Source organism: Sminthopsis crassicaudata, chromosome 4, assembly GCF_048593235.1.
Source record: "Sminthopsis crassicaudata isolate SCR6 chromosome 4, ASM4859323v1, whole genome shotgun sequence".
NCBI classification, from domain to species: domain Eukaryota; kingdom Metazoa; phylum Chordata; class Mammalia; order Dasyuromorphia; family Dasyuridae; genus Sminthopsis; species Sminthopsis crassicaudata.
In genome coordinates this window covers 470305498-470321908 of record NC_133620.1, presented here as the reverse complement: position 1 = coordinate 470321908, position 16411 = coordinate 470305498, and the positions used below count along the sequence as shown (strand labels likewise).

At 57.9% G+C, this 16411-nt stretch overlaps 1 protein-coding gene across 2 annotated transcripts in view; it reads right to left on the bottom strand.

The window, feature by feature from the left end:
* DGKD (diacylglycerol kinase delta) overlaps nucleotides 1-12738 on the bottom strand; it is a 66212-nt gene extending 53474 nt beyond the window's left edge. Inside the window, exon 1 of one of the 2 annotated variants that reach the window (XM_074264300.1) lies at nucleotides 12588-12738. The gene's annotated coding sequence lies outside the window, so the exon portion shown is untranslated. The remainder of the gene's footprint in view (nucleotides 1-12587) is intronic. The other variant, XM_074264296.1, reaches the window with a different exon arrangement.
* Nucleotides 12739-16411: the final 3673 nt, after the last annotated feature.

Genomic DNA, 16411 nt, shown 5'->3' with positions numbered 1-16411 from the left:
CGGGAGGTGCGGCATGTGAGGATGGAGGCCTCCTCAGGGCGAAGATGCCCGGGGCCCACTGAGCTGTGCCAGGCTGAGAGGAGGCCCCGAGGCCGGCCTGTGAAGGGTGGCAAACAAGGGGTCTGCGCTTTTCCCTAAAGAACCACAGGAACTTCTTTGCTGAGGGAGACCCGGTCTGAGCCGTGCTTTAGGGTGAAGGGAGGAGCACACATGCTGCGCCCACTGTGGGCCAAGGCGAGCCTGATCTGCTCTCGGGGTGCTGACTGCACTTGGGGGGTCTTGGGGGCTCATCTACAAGCTGAGGGGGTCTGGCTACAAGACCTCCATCAGACGCGCCCCCAAACTCTCCTTGCCGGGCCCTGTGATTCCCCAGAGTCCCCAGCACTGACTGACTCGGCCAGCCCATCGCCAGATCCTCCCCAAGATGAGAGCGCGCACGCGGCCCTGGGCCCGGAGCCAGGAGCTGCCTCAGGTTCCAGGCGGATCGCAGAGTCCACCATGGTCTCCCAGAGGTGCTCCCTTAGAGAGCGAGAGAAATGGCGCCACATAGAGGGACGCCCCAAGCACCACTGCGAGAAACAGGCTCCCGGGGGCCGGCAGCAGATCTGGGACAGCCCGGCTCAGAGGGGCCGAGGGACCCCCCTGGCCAGAGCTCCCCACTGTACAGGTGAGGAAACTGAGTCCTCTCTCATTAGCTCATCAAATGCACAATGAACCCACAGTGCTCACCAAGTGCTGGCCACGGCCCAGGGACCGGTCATTCCGGCTCCCAAACCAGTTCCTAGAACAAAAGGGAAGCGGATCCAGAGCTGGCCGCCTCACGCTCCCCTGGCTCACGGTCCCTTCGGGGCCCTTTGCCCTGCTCCCTGTGCCCCGGCCGGGCTCTTGGGTGCTATGGGGTCTTTGGGGAAGTCCAGGCCACGTCCTCCTCCTCCCCCCACTTCCTGCCTTCGTTCCCAGCTTCCACACACTCTGCCAATCTCCAGTGCTCAGCCAGGCTCTGGTGCTCCATCCCTCTCGCTCCCCCTCCCTTTCCTCTTCAGCGGAATAGCTGCCCTGGGGTTGGGGAACTTGGGGGCTCGTCCCTCCTGAAACGACTTCCCTCCTTTGGGCGGGAGATGCTGACTGATCCTCTCTCCAGAAGCCCAAATCGAGGGGGGCAGCCAACTGCAGGCGTGACCCCACCTTCTATAGGCCCCTGGGGGAAGTGGAATCCTTTCTGGGGTGACGCTGGATTTCATTTTCACCGAAAACAGCCGGGACTTGACATTGGGGGAGACACGTGAGAACATGGGTCTGACCCGGCCCAGCCGGCCAGGAAAGCCCTCGGCAGGTCCTAAGGGCAAGCCCAAGCTGGCACCTCACTAAGCCCGGGATGCAAGGGGAGGCTCCAGGAAGCATCACTCTAAGGCAGCAGAAGGGCACCCAAAGGGGGCCAAGTCCAGAGGGAAACGAGCTGAAGGCCGAGTGTCTGGAGAGCCTGAAACCCAGGGTGGCAGCCAGCTGAGAAAGGAGGGGATTGGGGAGGAGCTCTCCGAGGTCCCACCTGGACCCTCTCCAGCCCGAGGGAGGGAAGAGGAAGAGGGTAAGGAGCAGCATTAGGATTACCAGGTGAGAACTCAGGTTGTCTGGACAAAGGTCTGAGCCAGAGAACTGTCAAGTCAACCCGAGTTCTCACCTTGTCACTGTCCAGAGTCCTCACCTGGTAATCCTAACAGAACAGGGCCCGAGGCGACCCTGAGCGCCCAATGTAGGGTTAGGGTCATCTGGCCCGAGATCCTCAAGTGCAGGAGCCGGGCTGGTGGGGCCGGTTCTGCTCCCCTGGGCACCTGGAGCTGGGCCTGGCTGTCCCACCCATGCTTCCCTTCCCCGCCTCTCCTGCCTCCTTTTCGGCAGCGTCTCCCCTTCTCCCACAAGTCTGTGGGCACTCTGAGGAAAGAACCGTCTTTTATCAATTGTATCCCCAGCGCTCAGCACACAGTAGGTGCTTAATAAATGCCAAGTTGGACTGCCCAGGTTGAAGACCCCCAACCCCAAGGGCCAGCCCTCCCAGGCCCCGAGGCCTTCCTTCTCTGGACACTCGTTTATCGATGCTCTTCCCCACCCACGGTCCAGATGTGCTCCCACTGGGAGCCCCCCAGCCGCACCGGGGATCTCAGACTCATGGGCCGCAAGATCTCGCCGTCAGACTCTCCGCCTGTCCTCCATGTTAGCTCTCTCCCAGATTTCTGACATCAAGGCCTTTATCCCAGTCATCCCCAGAACGTCCCTCATTCGCCCTCCCCCCTTCCCCCCAGCCGACCTCTGTCCCTCTTAAGTCCCTGACGGCGCCGTGCCCCCCTCCCCTTCCCGGAAGCACAGCAGGAGAGCCTCGGGCACATGCTCTGCGGGAGCTCCGCTCTCCCAGCCCAGTACACCCCCAGGCCCCCCTGCCGAGAATTCCCTTCTAGTCAAGTGGGTCCCGAAAATCTAGAGCAGCATCTCGTGCCCCCCCAGCCAGGCCAACAAAGGTTAAGGGTCACTTCCCCCAAACCTCATTTGCAATTCTCTTAAGGCAGGAAGGCAGACCCTCCCTGAGGCTATTCAGATTCCTCAGACCAATGGCAAATGCTCCAGGAACCGGTTTTTGTGGATTCAACTTCAGGCCAAGACCTATTTCCCAGCAGGAGTCTCCCGCAAGTGGATTCCATTAAGCACCTATTGTGTGCAGAGCTCGGCTCAGGACCCACAGCTCCAGACCCAACTGGCTCACAGTGGGGACACAGGGGACACCAGGCAGAAGGGCAGGGGAGGGGTCATCTCCACGTGGAAGGCAAGCACGAGGGTCCGAGGCAAAGACCGCTGGGAAGACTGGAGTCTTCAGCTCCAGCCCCACCGTGATCCCACCACGGCCAGGTTCGCCCCAAACCTGCCCCCCCCCCCCCCCCAGAGAAGAAGCTGCTGGGACACAGGTGGGAGGCCCCAGGGCAGGGACACACCCGCCTCACACCAGTTCTGGCCCAGAGGAGGAGCTTCCCAGCATCTGGGAACCAGCCCATAAACAGATCTGGAGAAAGGGGATTGTAAGAGTCCCCAGGGCTTCTTGCCCTAGAAAAGACTCCCAAGAGGATGCCCAAGGGGTTATGAAATCCAGTGCCCTTTGATCCAGCAGTGGGGGGGGGGGAAGGGCCTCCGGGTACAAAGATATTTAGAGCAGCTCTTTCAGTGTCCGCAAAGATCTGGAAATCTGGAGGCCGCCGGCAGCTGGGGGAGGGCCCGGACAGCGGCCTGAGGCAGGCATGGAATATCATGGGAGGGTTTCTGGGAAGGCTTGTGGGAGCCGATGGGAAGTGGGGAGAACCCGAACGCCGCACCCGGCAACAGACTGGGAATGACCCAAGACCATCCCGAGGGCGCCGGCTGAAGGGAGCGGCCCCGAGCGAGCTGAGGTCTGACACGGCCGCAGGCTCGGGCTCAGTTTCTCTTTTTATCCTTTTCTGTGATTTTGGTCTAACGTGGAAACACTGTGCACAATTGCACACGGAAAGCCTAGATCGGACTGCTTACCTCTCAGGGAGGGAGAGGGGGGGAATGGTTAGAATTTGAACGGAAAATTCTTTTTAAAAATGTCAAAAACTATTTTATATGTAATCGGGAGGAAAATAAAAAAGTGGGGGAGAGACAGAAGAGACAGAGAGACAGGGAGTGAGAGACCAAGAGACAGACTGACAGAGAAAGAGAAGAAAAGAGCAGAGAAGAGAAGAGAACGTCCTGAAACCTGGAGCCCGAGGACTGGGAGGGGACCTTCAGCTCATCCTGCTCCTCTCCCACAGTGACGGTGGCCAGTCCCGGAGTTCTTGTGGGAGTTTGACCTGGCTCCTCCTCTGCCCCGCTGCCATCCGGGAGGACTGCCTGCAGAGGTGCTGCCGCTGGAAACTCGGAGCACATCGGGATGTGTCTGAGAAACTGCACAACACTCTCTGCAGCGCAGATGGTGTAAACGCGTGCTGGCTGGAGCCGGCCTAGGCCGGGCACGAGGAGGGGGGAGGCCAGACCTGGATCCAGCCTCCCTTTCCGCCTCTCCAGGCCGGGGCTGTGGAAGGGGGGACGTGGGGCCAAAGCACATGTTCCGTGGCCGTGTCAGCCGTTGTCACATCTGTACCAGCGCTCGGGAAAGGGAACAGAAGGTATCTCTTCTCGCCCCAACCCAAGGAGCCCGGATAAAGAGCCTCCAGGAGCCGGGCGCAGTGACTGGCGCTCAGGGATGTGAGGAAAAGAACCGACCAGTCCCCGCCCTCGTTCTCTTAGGAGAAAACAAAGCGTACAGAGATCAGGAAATCTAAAATAAGTGCAAAGTGAGTAAGAAATAATTCTGGGAGGTGGGGGGGCCACGGTGGAGACTTTCGCAGAAAACAGCGTGTGAGCCTGGAAGGGGAAGGAAGGCCAGAGGGGAAGTATCTCAGGCACCGGAAAAGGCTCCGAGCTGGGCCACGGGGTGACCCAGAGACGGGGGTCTGAAGAACAGGGACTTTTGGATGGTGAGGTCGCTGGCTTAGGGCGACCAAACTTACAGACACAGGCCAGACCCCCAATGTGGCTGCTCGCTGCCTTAGAAAACCGCAGCTGATGGAACCATGTCCCGCTGGACTTCTACATATCAGGCTAAATACTTCCCAATTCCATTGCAAGCTGGCCAGCACGAGGGACTCTCAGGGCCAGAAGTCAAGCTGGGGCCCAGAGAGGGAGTGCTGGCTGCCTGCCCTTGGCTGCCCTCAAAGTGCTCAGCAGCTCCAGGCCCGGGGGTCCCAGTCCACATTTGATTAAAGTGGCAATGGGTAGCCACGAAAGCTTACTGAGCAGCGGAGTGACCGTCAGATCCGTGCTCTAATAGTGGCGATGGGCAGCCAACGGGGACGCTGGGAGCCCACTCCTCAGACCTCAGAGGGTGAAAAGCCAAGGGACCCGGTGGCATCTTTGGCCCAGAGACACGGAGGCCGGTGCCCCTGAGCAGAAAGGAGGAAGAGCGGGACGCAGGGAGGACACTCCGAGCTCTGGGTTCTGACCGGCCCCAGCCATCCCACTGAACAAGAGCCGCTTTGGTGATGGCTGTGGTCAGCTGCACACAAGGGAGCTCCAGGATGGCTGTGGCGCGGGAAAGAAGCGCCGCCCCCTGAAATTTGGTTCCGAATAGATGTGGGTTTATGCGGATCTGACCGGGGATGGCTCAGTGCTCCTCGCCTTCGCAGTTCCAAATTTAATTTTGGGAAACTGCAGCTTCTCTCCCGACGAAGCTCTGTGCTGGCTCTAGATGCTCCACATGAAAGTGCGTCTAGAAGCAGGTGGGGCTCCTTCTTCCCTTTTTTTTGTCCAAGTCTTGGACCAAGTTCTTGCCTCTCTACAGCCGAGCATCCCCAAAGTTCCATCACCAAGGGAGGCTCCGCTCCTCCCACGAACGGGGATAACCGTGTTTGCACGGTCCCAGCAGGGTTGCAGAGCGCTCCATGGACATCTTCGTTTGCTCCTCTCCCAGCCGTGAAGTAGGGGTTGCAAATGACCATTCCCACTTATGGAGAGTTTGATCAGTCAGTCAGCAAGAACTTCCAAAGTGCCTACTATGTGCCAGAGACGGTCCTGAGAGCCAGCGTAGATCCCGTCTCACACATGGAGGGCGTCCTCTGAAGTATTCAGGTGTACGTATATCATGTGTGTTTACATGTGAATGGGCATCTGAGCACGTGCATATGTGGATGCGTGTGTTTCACACCCTCCCCTTTGCTGACACATTTTGGGTCACTCCTCACTTGACAGCTGAGGCACATAGACAAGGAAATCCAAAAGGAAGGAAGGGAGGGAGAGAGGGACGAAGGAGGGAAGGAAAGGGAGGAAGGGAGGGAGAGAGGGAGGAAGGAGGGAAGGAAAGAAGGGAGGAAGGGAGGGAGAGAGGGAGGAAGGAGGGAAGGAAAGAAGGGAGGGAGAGAGGGAGAGAGGAAGGAAAGAGGGAAGGAAAGAAGGAAGGAAGGGAGGGAGAGAGGGAGGAAGGAGGGAAGGAAAGAAGGGAGGAAGGGAGGGAGAGAGGAAGGAAAGAGGGAAGGAAAGGGAGGAAGGGAGGGAGAGAGGGAGGAAGGAGGGAAGGGAGGGAGGGAGAGAGGAAGGAAAGAGGGAAGGAAAGAAGGGAGGAAGGGAGGGAGAGAGGGAGGAAGGAGGGAAGGAAAGAAGGGAGGAAGGGAGGGAGAGAGGGAGGAAGGAGGGAAGGAAAGAAGGAAGGGAGGGAGGGAGAGAGGGAGGAAGGAGGGAAGGAAAGAAGGGAGGGAGAGAGGGAGAGAGGAAGGAAAGAGGGAAGGAAAGAAGGAAGGAAGGGAGGGAGAGAGGAAGGAAAGAGGGAAGGAAAGAAGGAAGGAAGGGAGGGAGAGAGGGAGGAAGGAGGGAAGGAAAGAAGGGAGGAAGGGAGGGAGAGAGAAAGAAAAGAGGGAAGGGAGGGAGAGAGGGAGGAAGGAGGGAAGGAAAGAAGGGAGGAAGGGAGGGAGAGAGGGAGGAAGGAGGGAAGGAAAGAAGGAAGGAAGGGAGGGAGAGAGGGAGGAAGGAGGGAAGGAAAGAAGGGAGGGAGAGAGGGAGAGAGGAAGGAAAAAGGGAAGGAAAGAAGGAAGGAAGGGAGGGAGAGAGGGAGGAAGGAGGGAAGGAAAGAAGGGAGGAAGGGAGGGAGAGAGGAAGGAAAGAGGGAAGGAAAGGGAGGAAGGGAGGGAGAGAGGGAGGAAGGAGGGAAGGGAGGAAGGGAGGGAGAGAGGGAGGAAGGAGGGAAGGAAAGAAGGGAGGGAGAGAGGGAGAGAGGAAGGAAAGAGGGAAGGAAAGAAGGAAGGAAGGGAGGGAGAGAGGGAGGAAGGAGGGAAGGAAAGAAGGGAGGAAGGGAGGGAGAGAGGAAGGAAAGAGGGAAGGAAAGGGAGGAAGGAGGGAAGGAAAGAAGGGAGGAAGGGAGGGAGAGAGGAAGGAAAGAGGGAAGGAAAGGGAGGAAGGGAGGGAGAGAGGGAGGAAGAAGGGAAGGAAAGAGGGGAGGAAGGGAGGGAGAGAGGAAGGAAAGAGGGAAGGAAAGAAGGGAGGGAGGGAGAGAGGGAGGAAGGAGGGAAGGAAAGAAGGAAGGAAGGGAGGGAGAGAGGGAGGAAGGAGGGAAGGAAAGAAGGGAGGAAGGGAGGGAGAGAGGGAGGAAGGAGGGAAGGAAATAAGGGAGGGAGGGAGGGAGAGAGGAAGGAAAGAGGGAAGGAAAGAAGGGAGGGAGGGAGGGAGAGAGGGATTACTTTGAGAGCTTACTTTGTGTCACAGGGCTAAGCACTGAGAATACAACACAAGCAAAAAGCCAGCCCCCGTTCTCAAGGAGCTTCCATTCTAAGGGGACACACAAAAGAAACCTGGAAAGAAAGGGTGCCAAGGTGGAAGGTAGGGGCAGGGTTGGCGGCCAGGGGAGAGTGAATCCCACGTGACTGAAAGTCGCAGGAAATCATCTGTGTTTCAGAGCTTCTGCCTAATTTCTAACTGGACAACTTTGAGTTTTATAGCCCGGGGCCAGTCTGCCCAGGACAGGGGCCCCTGAAGTCTCTCTAGGAGTAACCGATGCTCTTATTTCTGGGAACCAGGTCTGACCTCCAGGGCCTTTCCCACTGAATGAACTGTATGTAAGACATTAGGGACTTTCCTATTTTAAACCCGTTAATCCAATTTGCTTGCTGGGCTGCACACAAGATGGGGAGGGGAGGGGAGGACACAGAGCCGGAGAGCTGGGGGCACCTCGCTAGCCACACCCCGAGAGAACCCCCACAATCACACACGTGTTTATCCAGCGTCAGAAAGTAAACTGAGTCACAAAGGGATCCATTGGAATCCCGCTTCATCAATACCTTATGGCCTTTGTGCAAGAGAAGCGTTGGGAAGGGAGGCCTGCATTTGCCCTTCATGAATAAGTAGGATTTGCAGAATTACCGCTGGCCCTCTTAATGTCCCCATGGGTGCCCTCCTTACTAGGGGAGCCACCAACATGGAGACATTCTGGTCCCTGGGTTACCCAAGCCCACCGGGGCAGCATTCGGGCCGCCGCATCAACAGACATTAAGTGCCTCCTGGGGCCAGGCACGGCGCTGAGCACAAAACGAAGGCCGTGTCTTCGAGCACTTCGCCATCTTCCCGGGAGAAGGCAGTACGCAAAGGAGGCCGGGCTGGAAAATTCTGAGCCTTCCAGCGAGGAAGACTTCAGGAGGCCTTCACTGATGGTCCCCGCAGTCTCGGACTGGGCGGGTGCCAAGGCTCAAAGCCGGGCACGTCTCCCCGAGATCTCAAGCAGAGACGTGACAGAAGACGTGGAGAAGACGGCCCGGCGGCCATTCATCTGGCGGGCTCGTTTTCCCTCCTTGCCGGGCACCCGGCCGGCTCCTCGCCTTTGTGCCCTTCTCGCTCCCAAGCTCACGGCCCCCGCCGTCACTAATAACTAGGAGTGCAGGGACCTTTTCTCGCGACATTCCTGGGCGCCGGCCTGCTCTGACCGCCGTGCCTGTGCTCCCGAGAGTACTTGGGCGCGTATCCGCGGTGCGCGAGCAGAGACGTCTGTCTCATTCACATCCCCAACAGAAGCTCCTCGTGGGAGGGACTAGTTCTTCTCGGTCTCTGATCTCCAGGACCCGGCACACAGTAGGCATCTAATAAAATGTTGCCTGAAAAGAGGGTTGCGATGGTGATTCTTCTAAAAATCCTCCCGTCCCACGGTCTGTGGCCTAACGGCAGCATCAAAAAATTAGTGGGGTGAAAAGAGAGGCCTTCACCACAGGGCGGGGCCTTCTCCAAGATGAGCGGCTGGACCCCCGCCCGGGCTCCCCCCGCCCCATCGGGCCCCACCGAGGGCCTCCCGAGGAAGGACTCCACCACGCAGCCGAGGGCTCTGGGCAGTGCCAGAGTCCAGGCAGACGCTCCGGTCACGGAGAAGGAGCCTTGGGCGCTTTATGGAGTCCCTGGTGTGCACACATCACCTGGAAGTGGTAAGTTCATTCCGAAGGTTCTCGTCTTCGGTTCTCTTTGGCCCTTCGGGACAATAACCGGCTACTCTGAAACATGCACTCCAAAGGCCGGCCGATAATAACCGCGCCGACGGCGGCCGAGGGGCGCCCGCCGCGCTGGGGTTCAAGCCCCACCTCAGGAGACCCCGCCGGCCTCAGTTTCCTAATCGGTGAAAGGAGCCGCCTGGACTCCAGGCCTCCCAGGCTCAGGTCATGGCTCTCCCGGGGCCTGACTTCCTGCCTCCTCTCCCAGCTCCTCCCTCGGGCCTCGGAGCTTCTTCGGACACCTGCGTTTCCCAGCAGCCTCCTCCTGGGAGCCCAGGCCGCCCCCACGTGCCACTCCTGCCCCCAGACCTCTTGCTCCGTTGTGCCCCCCAGCTTCCTTTTACACACTGACTTCCCCCTTTAGCTAAGTCCCCGAGCACGGCCGTTCTGCTGACATTTACACTCCTGCAAGTACGGCCCATACACGGTGAGCGACAACGACAATGGGTAAAGAGCGATGCTAAAATCCCGGACTTGTAATGCCCCCTCCCCCCGCGCTCAGAGATGGCTTTCGGACGAACCACTCTTAGGGCTGTCACACGGGTGCTGGGGCCAATGACTAATGTGCCAAAACGGGGCCCTCCCCCTCCGCATTCGGCCATTTCCCTAACAAGGGCCCGCTAGACCACAGGCTGCCGGGGCGGGCCCAGGCCGCCTCCTTCCCACACCCGGCTCAGAGACAACGGGCCCCAAGGCGCGGCTGCAGCAGGTGTGGCCAGACTGGCATCCTCGGCTCCGCACACACCTGCCAGGCCCTGCTGCCAAGCGGGAACAGCTGCCCACGCCGGCGCCCGGGAAGGCGCCCAGGGCTGGAGGCAGCACAAGTGCTTCCCTCTGAAGCCACGGAGGCAGCACTGCCCAGGGCATAAAGGAAGATATCTCCTTGCCTTCACCACACACTCACACTCACACATATATGTGTATACATACACACACACACACACACACACACACACACACACACACACACATATACACACACAGTGGAAGCTCCCTGAAGGCCAGGATAAATATTATGTGTGTGTGAGAGTGTGTGTGTGTGTGATTGTGTATGTGTGTGATTGTGAGTGTGTGTGTTTGTGTGTGTATGTGTGTGATTGTGAGTTGTGTGAGTATTGAGTGTGTGTGATTGTATGTGTGTGAGTGTGAGTGTATGTGTGTGTGCATGTGTGTGATTGTGAGTGTGTATGTGTGTGAGTGTATGTGTGTGATTGTGAGTTGTGTGAGTGTATTGAGTGTGTGTGATTGTATGTGTGTGTATGTATGTGTATGTGAGTGCATGTGTGTGATTGTGAGTGTGTGTGCGATTGTGAGTGTGTATATGAGTGCATGTGTGTATGTGTGTGGTTGTGAGTGTGAGTGTATGTGTGTGTGCATGTGTGTGATTGTGAGTGAGTGAGTGAGTGTGTATGTGTGTGATTGTGTGTATATGAGTGTGTGTGTGTGTGGTTGTGAGTGTGAGTGTATGTGTGTGTGATTGTGAGTGAGTGTGTGTATGTTTGTGAGTATATGTGTGTGATTGTGAGTTGTGTGAGTGTATTGAGTGTGTGTGATTGTATGTGTGTGTATGTGTGTGATTGTGAGTGTGTATGTGTGTGAGTGTGAGTGTATGTGTATATGAGTGCGTGTGTGTATGTGTGTGGTTGTGAGTGTGAGTGTATGTGTGTGTATGTGTGTGACTGTGTGTATATGAGTGCGTGTGTGTATGTGTGTGATTGTGAGTGTAGTGTATGTGTGTGTGCATGTGTGTGATTGTGAGTGTAGTGTATGTGTGTGTGCATGTGTGTGATTGTGAGTGTGTGAGTGAGTGTGTGATTGTGAGTGTGTGTGTGTATGTGTGTGGTTGTGAGTGTGAGTGTATGTGTGTGTGCATGTGTGTGATTGTGAGTGAGTGAGTGAGTGTGTATGTGTGTGATTGTGTGTATATGAGTGTGTGTGTGTGATTGTGAGTGAGTGTGTGTATGTTTGTGAGTATATGTGTGTGATTGTGAGTTGTGTGAGTGTATTGAGTGTGTGTGATTGTATGTGTGTGTATGTGTGTGATTGTGAGTGTGTATGTGTGTGAGTGTGAGTGTATGTGTATATGAGTGCGTGTGTGTATGTGTGTGGTTGTGAGTGTGAGTGTATGTGTATATGAGTGCGTGTGTGTATGTGTGTGGTTGTGAGTGTGAGTGTATGTGTGTGTGCATGTGTGTGATTGTGAGTGTGTGAGTGAGTGTGTGATTGTGAGTGTGTGTGTGTATGTGTGTGGTTGTGAGTGTGAGTGTATGTGTGTGTGATTGTGAGTGAGTGTGTGATTGTGAGTGAGTGAGTGAGTGAGTGTGTACACACCCGTAGTGGAAGCTCCTTGAAGGCAGGGACACAGACAGACGCCCCTTGTGAGCTTGGGGTTCACCGCGGCTCTGGGTCCCCTCTAAGGCCTCAGGACCGTGGCCAGGGCAGAGGGGCGGGAGCCCAGGGGGTCCGGGTCGGGGTCGGGGCTCCCTGCCCTTTATCCGCTGGGCTCTCTGGGAGCCGGCACCATTCCGGCCCGTGTCACAGAGGGGACACCGAGGCCGAGCGCTCCAGGCCCGCACTATCCCAGTCTCTTGGGAGGGTTGGGCCGAGCCGTCAATCACGGAGCACTCATTTAGGTCAAGGCCTGCGGCCCTGGAGCCTCCAGGTCCCGCCAGTAATGTCTGGTCCCAGTGCGGCGGGAGGGCGGCTCTTGCCCGAGGGGCTCCCCCCCTCCCCCCCTCCCCACGAGGGCCTCGGGAAAGCCCTCCGGGAGGTGCGTGCCCAGGGAAGTCCTTCTGCATGGAAGCACCGCTCTGGTCACTCACTGACCCACAGGATGCCCGGGCGGGGGCGTCCAAGCAGCCCCTTCCTCTGCGCCTGTGGCCGGCTGGGATTCCGGCTCGGGAGCTCCAGCACTGTGGGCCCCCTGCCGGCCCAGCCTCCAGCCCCCCTGCGGGAGCCCTTCCTGAGGCTCCTCGGCCCGGGCGCAGCACCCGCCGGCGGCTGGCCCGGGCCTGGAGCCGCACAGATCCAGCCCCGCCTGGCTGGGGCCCGCGGCCTCAGTTTCCCCTTCCCAGAATGGGGGCGACAACAGCGCCCCCTCCCAAGCCTCCGAGCGCCCGCAGGGCTGTTCATCGTGATCCTCGTTATCACGAGCCGGCCGGGGCAGGGGGTCAGCGGGGCCGGCGGCACGTGGGCCCCACAAACGCCCCGGCCCGGGGCCCCTCCCTGCCGCCGGGGTCCGCGGGCAGAAGGAGCTCCGGGGCTCGGGGCAGGCAAGCTTCCGCTGGGCCCTCGGGTGAGGAGGGCCTGGACTCGGGGCGGGGGATGCGGTGCCGAGGGGGAGGGGAGCAGGGGGGATGGGTGTGGAGGGGGAGGGGAGGACAGTGCAGGGGGGGATGCGGTGCAGAGCGGGAGGGGGAGGGGGACAATGCCGGAGAGGGGGAGGGGCGCGCGCCGCCGGGGGGGGGGGGCGCGCCGCCCGGGGGCCGGAGAGGAGGGCGCGCGCCGCAGCCCCCGGGCCGGCCCGGCCCTCACCTTGTGCCGGATCTGGCCGGACGTGGACACCTTGCGCAGCAGCTTCTGCGGGGAGCCCGGCTCGGGCTCGGGCTCGCTGTCCGACGAGTCCTCGGGGCCCGCGGGGCCGGAGCCGGGGCCTGGGCCGGGGCCGGGGCCGGGCGCGGCCGGGGCCTGCGGCGCGGCCGGGGGCCGGGGCGGCGGCGGGGGAGGCCCGGGGGCCGCCGCCATGCTGCTGCCGCTGCCGTACCGCTGCCGCTGCTCCCGCGGCGCCGCCTCCGCCTCCTCCGGGGCCGGGGGCCGGGCGTGGGGGCGGGGCCGGGCGGGGGAGGGGGAGGGGCGCCTCCTGGCGGCCGCGGGAGGCCTCGCCGCCTGCGCCGGGCCCGCCCCGGCCACGCCCCCGCCTCCCCTCCCCCCGGGCTGCTCCGCTGCTCTGGAGACAAAGCTTGGGGGGAATGACTGGACCACGGGCACCGCGAGGCCTCGGGCCTTTCCGGACGGGCGCCGGCCCCCTGTGCCCCCTCATCAGGGCCGGGAGCGGACGGTGACAGGGGGCAGGAGCCGCGAGATCCGCTGCGGGGGCCTCTGGCAGGCCGAGCGAGCCGGGAGGGGGGCCCGGGCCTGCCGCCCTGCCTCCAGGAAAGCGCCTCCATAAAGACCCGCTCCAGGCTTCTGGTCCCGGGCAGGACCCGGAGGCGTCCCCGCCGTCCCACCCGGGCCGCCCCCGCAGCTCGGCGCCCAAGGGCTTGCGGGCCTTTCTCCGAAAGGCCGCAGCCGGACAGCGCGAGGGGAGCAGGAGCAGCGAGGTTTGCTCGGGCACCTTCGTGCAAGGGAGCGGCCAACGCCCCGGACGGCCCCGGGAGAGCCCCTTCCTTGTCCTGTGGGATGATGGGTTCTTCTTCTCTAAAATTCTCTTTTAACAATAGCTTTTTAGGGGCAGCCGGGTGGTGCAGTGGTTAGAACGCCAGCCCTGAGGTCGGGAGGACCTGGGTTCGAATCCTGCCTCAGACACTTAACTCTTCCTGACTGGGTGACCCTGGGCAAGTCACTGAACCCCAATCGCCTCGGCAAAAAAAAAAAAAAAAAAAAAAAGAGACAGACGGACAGACGGACAGACAGGCAGACAGGGCTTCCAGGCATAAGACGGCGACAAGCCCTGGCGCTCTGTCCTGGTCTGCGCCCTCTGGGACGGCAGTTTCAGCGCAGTGGCAGATCCCGCTGGGCAAGTGGCCCGAGGCCTTTCCATTTAAAAGTCAGTCTAAGGGATGGGCCTAGGGGTCAGACTGCCAGCCTGGCCCGAGAGCAGAGCTGAATGAGCTCAGAAGCAGCGAGAGCTGGCACTGCGAGCCCCCCCACGCGCCCAGGGGCCGGACCTGCCGCAGAGCCCCGCTCGCCTGGTCCCATCAGCCCCGGGCGGGCTCACAGAACTGCCCCACGGACGACCACCAACCCACGGGAGAGGGAGAGGAGGGGCTCGGCCCCAGGGCAGGATCCGGAGCCGCTGGAAAGAAGCGCAGGAAGGCCTGTGTCTCCCGCGTCTCCGTCCCAAAGCAGAAGGAGCTGCCGGGCAAGTTCCGCCGCAGGGTCTGGAGGAGCCTCTTCCAGCGAGGACCCCATTAGTGCGCTCCGGGGCCGCAGGACCCCGATCCCTCCTAACTTTCAACTCCGTGAGACATTATTTCTGATCCCCCACCCAGAAGAACCGTCCTCCAGCAACCGTGAGGGGGGCCGCGGCAGCAGGAGAACGGCAGGAGGAGTCTGGGCTCTGAACGTGAGGGAACGTGGTTGCTCTAGGAGAAGATCCGCGGGAAGATTTCAGACAGGCCTGGAGAGACTTGCGGGACCGGAGATCACGAACGCCACCACAAGACTACACGACGGTCCGTGGACCGGCTTCTTCCACAATGAGACGATGCAGGCCAGTTCCATGGTCTGGGATGGAGAGAGCATCTGCACCAGAGAGGATTGTGGGAGCTGAGCGGGGACCACAGCACGGCATTCTCACTCTTTTTGTTGTTTGCTTTTTGTTTTCTTTCTCATTTTTTTTTCCTTTTTGAGCTGATGTTCCTGCTGCATCATAATTGTGGAAATATGGATAGAGGAACTGCACATGTCTAACATACATCGGATTACTTGCTGTCTGGGGGAGGGGTGGGGAGAAGGGAGGGAAACATTTGCAACACAAGGTTTTGCAAAGGTGAATATTGAAAATAAAAAGCTAAAAAAAAAAAAAAAAAAAAAAAAAAAAACAAAAAACAATGAGGTGATTCAGGACAATCCCAGTAGACTAGTGATGGAGAAAGACAACTACATCCAGAAAGGACTATGGGAAGGGAATGTGAATCACAACGTAATTATTCTCACCTGTGTTGTTGTTGCTTGCTTGTTTTTCTTCCTCTTTTCATCTCATTTTTCTTGCATAGCATCATGAATGTGGAAATATGTAGAGAAGAATTACACATTTAACCTATATTGGATGACTTGCTGTCTCGGGGAGGGGGGGAAGAGAGGAAGAAAAATTTGAAACACAAGATTTTGCCAGAGTGAACACTGAACACTATCTTTGCATGTATTTTGAAAATAAAATTGCCCCCCCCCCCCAGGCAATTGGGATTAAGTGACTTGCCCAGGGTCACACAGCTAGGAAGCCCTTAAGTGTCAGAGGCCAGATTTGAACTGACTTCTGGGCTGGTGCTGTATGCACTGCCCCACCTAGCTGCCCCCAGGCCCGCATCTCTTAATGTAGCTCATTCACACTGTATAGAGGAGATGAAAATTTTGGGGATGAGCTGTGATTTTCAGTCTTTTGGAGTCTGACTAACCCTTTTAAATGTCAACTTTCTAGACCCCCCCCCACTACTTTTATCACATGATAAAAGTACTACAAATACTAATTGATTGGAAAATGATGATAAGATCATCATTGATGATAAGAAGTTACTATGAATTGATACTATGAATTGTTACTATGAATTGATACTATGAATTGATGATAAGAAGTTACTATGAAGTTACTTATCACATGATGATAAGAAGTTACTATGAATTCAATAACACTTTTAAGTTAATTTGTAATTCCTCACAATTTTGCCACATTGTCAGGCGTATAATTTATTCATTCTTCAATATAGCTGTATACGGCGTAATAACTGCGCGTCACTCGGGGAGCTGGAGGACCAAACTATCGACGTGTAGGGAGACCAGAGCCAGAGTCTGAACTGAAAACCATGGATGGGTCAGTTCAGGAGGGCCAAGTCCTTGGCCGGCTTTCTTTTTTTATAGAAAGCCTAAGCTTGGGTAAGTTGTAGAAAACGCCAAACTAGAAGAGTCGTGGGGATGATGAGGACTTTCTCTCCGTGAAATCAGGGTTAGAGGTGGAAGGGAACCCCGACAACCTAGAGGGACCAACCTCATTTTAAAGAAATGGAAATAAAAAATATGTATATATGGTTTTTATATTTCTTATGATTTTGTGGGTGGAATTTTGCAAACACATTTTCCATAAATAAAGAATAAAAAAAGGATTAAACATCAAACTCTCAATCTCCACATTGTTGTTGGTGGTGGTCCTTCTGGAAGAGGGCCGTGACATCAGGGGCTGATGCCCTGATGTGAGTAAATTGGATTTAAGGGAGGGAGGGCTGGGCGAGGTCATCTGCCTCATTCTCTTCTCCTGAGCCATATGGTCCAGTAGTCAGATACAGATCAAAATGACCGGCCCTGGATGCCGGGGAGGAAGGAATCTTGGTATTTTTAAGCTAAAGTCTTCAGGTCTCAGTTTGCAAGGATAGGTGAGAAATGAGGCAGAGAATGCGTCTCTCTCTGTGTCTTTTGCTCTCTCTCTC